Genomic DNA, 3,497 nt, shown 5'->3' on the forward strand with positions numbered 1-3,497 from the left:
CATTCCCAAATCACGTACCTTCGAAATTTAACCGGATATAGCTACTCGTTCAAATGCCTTCGGGACATAGCCCGGTTATAGTAACTCGCACAATTGCCTTCGGGACTTCACCCGGATTTAGTAACTCGCACAAATGCCTTCGGCACTTAACCCGGATTTAGTAACTCGCACAAATGCCTTCAGGATTTAACCCGGATTTAGTCACTTAGCACAAAGCCTTCGGGACTTAGCCCGGACATCATTCAAATAACCATGCACATTTAACAATAAATCATGGCACATTCGTATTTCATTTTCGTTAGCAAAACTCGAACACAAGACACTTATCATTCTTGCAATTTCGGCTCAATAGCCACACACAAAGAGCATGATTTTGATTTGCATAAACCATGATCTAATCAAATCATAATTTAAGCTCTTTTACTCAAGAACTTACCTCGGGTGTTGTCGAACGATTCCGAAAGCTATTCGACCACTTTTTCCTTCCCTTTATCGGATTTAGTTCCCCTTTGCTCTTGAGCTTAATTAAACAAATAAATTGATTTAATGATTTGAGCATCGAAAAGAGGAACACAAGGCACTTAGCCCATATTTATACATTAGACATTAAAGTCACATATGTACGGAATCATGAATCAAACTCAACATTTTAGCTAATTTTTCCCCCTTGGCCGAATTTTCTAAGCCAAGACAAAAGCATCAATATGCTTGCCTCTAACCGAATACATGCAACACCAATCTCCTTCCTATGGCCGAATATGCATGTCTATGTTGGGGCCGATTTCAACACTTAATACATTCTACAAGTATGGTCACTTGTATTGACTAAACACCCTTTTGTTTCAAGTTCAAAACTTGGCTAATACACACATATATACACTAGTAAAGCATCCTCTCCCTTTCCATCAATTTAACACATGCATTACTCATTAATATACAAAAATTATATTCGGCCTTAGCACACAACTTGCTAGCCGATTCTTCTCCATCTAGCAACCAATGCACATATGTGCTCACTCAGAAATGCTAAAAAGAAGATTCAAGAATCATCAATCCACCATCACATGCATCATTAACAAGCTTTATATTTAGCATGCAATGGCATTAACACAAAATCTACCTAGGCCGAATATCATCCCCATGACATAGCAAAGATTTGAACCATGGGATAATTAGAACTCAAGCTAGCAACTAAAAACATGCATGAATCTCATGGCACAACCTCAAACATACCTTGATCTAGATACAAGTATGGCCAAACCTCCTCCTAATCCTCTTCCAAACCAAACATGAAGCAAGAACTCCTTCCTCCTTCCTTAGAATTTTCGGCCAAATGAAGATGAAAAAGGATGAACAAAAATTTTCTCTTTTCTTTTCTTTAACTCACGGCAATGGGGGGGGGGGAACAACCACACACTTTTTTTTTTGTTTTCATCATATTCCCTTTCATTATTTTATGCTCATGCTCCTTATTTTATTTTTTTCCACCCATGATGCACCAACACAACATGTCTATGACATGTCTTGCCCATCACACTTGGTCTACCATGCTTGTCATGGCCGGCCACTACTAATTAGGGGGAATTTGACATGCAAGTCCCCCCTTTTTATTTCATGCACTAATAGGTCCTTATGCTTCGACCTATCACATTTCAAAAATGTCGCACATAAGTCCTATTGACTAAATTCACATGCAATCGACTAAATCGAAGCTTGAAATTTTCACACATTCATAATTACATATTCTAGACAATAAATATCACATTCAAACATTTCGGTGACTCGGTTTAGTGGTCCCGAAACCACTTCCCGACTAGGGTCAATTTTGGGCTGTCACATAATACTACTACTTTTAGTTCTTGTGGGTTCGACATCCCGGTCTTGCCATAAGCTATACTACTATTTGATAAGGTGCGCTTGCCTTTGTCGTGATAATAGTTAGTTTTCAAGAACGGACATTCATAAATTATAAAACTTATAATGAATCACATCACACAATCAAGTTTTTGGCGCCATTTTGGGGGAATTAAGATATTAAGAACACTTGATTTTTATTTCTTTAACCATTTTACATTTATTGCAATTAAAATTTTTCTTTTCTTTTCTAATTTATCATTTATTCATTTCTGGCAGGTTTTTATTGAGTATGACTAGAAGAAACCCGTTGGGACCATTACTTTTTGATAGTGAGATTGATCGCACAACTCACAAAAACCGTAGAGGAATAAGGCAAAGCCTAAGATACACAGAGGAAGAGCAAGAGGACGAGATTCACACCACAACCGAGGAGATGGCTGAAAATCAGGAAAATTCGCTACCTCCTGCGATTGCTATTGATCCAGTAAATCAGAATCCTACTCCACGCACTATGTATGTATAATAGTAGTATAATTTGGTATCAAATTGATTGAAATGAATTGGTTGGTTGGATTGGTCTCGGTTTTAAAATTTGCAAGGAAGGTTAGATATTTATAAAGGGGTTATATTGAGCAAAAAAAAACTTTAGGATTTTGCGAAAAATTCCCTATGGTTTCGATTTAATTCTGGTTTGGTCTCGAAGTATGTTTTGGACTATGGAGGCCTATCTAGCGGACACCATGACATGTTTTAGTAAATGAATAGTATTTAACTCGTATTAATGGAAAATTAATTCGGTAAAATCTTGTAATGCCTCCTACTCTATTTCGGCGACGAATACGGGTAAGGGGTGTTACAGTATGATTATGCTAAAGCTAATTTAACAGGAACTGAGTCAAGTATAGTTAGACCTACTATTGCTGTAAATAATTTTAAACTGAAACCTAACACAATTCAAATGATACAACATTTTGTTCAGTTTGATGGTTTGCAAGATGAGGATCCAAACAATCACTGGCGAATTTTCTGAAGTTTTGCGACACTTTTAAAATCAATGGCGTTTCTGATGATTCCATTCACCTTCGTTTGTTTCCCTTTTCATTGAGGAACAAATCTAAATAGTGGTTGAACTTGTTACCACGAGGGTTGATCACTACTTGGGAACAAATGACCAAAAAGTTTTTACTTAAATATTTTTCGCCGGCTAAAACAACTAAGTTGATGAATGACATCTCTTCTTTTGTGCAGATGGATATAGAAACACTCTATAATGCATGGGAGAGATACAAGGATCTTTTGAAAAGGTGCCCTCACCATGGGTTACCACTTTGGCTACAGGTTCAGACTTTTTACAATGGTGTGAACCCCTTAATGAGGCAACTCATTAACGCAGCCACCGGTAGAACTTTGAATAACAAAACATCTGAAGCGGCTTACGAATTTATTAAGAAGATGTCACTGAATAACTATCAGTGGCAAGTTATAAGGACAAAGCCGACGAAAGCAGTCAGTGTTTTCAACCTTGATGCAGTTACTATGCTATCTAACCAGGTAGAACTCTTAAATAAAAAGATTGACAGTTTGTGTGGTTCTACTCAGGTACATCCAGTGATGAGGTGCAATTCAAATGGAGGAGGAGC

General features: G+C 37.4%; 1 non-coding gene across 1 annotated transcript; it reads right to left on the reverse strand.

Annotated features, from left to right (window-relative positions):
* Nucleotides 1-3,072: 3,072 nt before the first annotated feature.
* LOC121210356 (small nucleolar RNA R71) lies at nucleotides 3,073-3,179 on the reverse strand. Its single transcript, XR_005905469.1, has one exon. It is a non-coding gene; the product is annotated as a small nucleolar RNA R71 (small nucleolar RNA).
* Nucleotides 3,180-3,497: the final 318 nt, after the last annotated feature.

The sequence above is a fragment of the Gossypium hirsutum genome, chromosome A11, assembly GCF_007990345.1.
Source record: "Gossypium hirsutum isolate 1008001.06 chromosome A11, Gossypium_hirsutum_v2.1, whole genome shotgun sequence".
In the NCBI taxonomy this organism is placed as follows: Eukaryota; Viridiplantae; Streptophyta; class Magnoliopsida; order Malvales; family Malvaceae; genus Gossypium; species Gossypium hirsutum.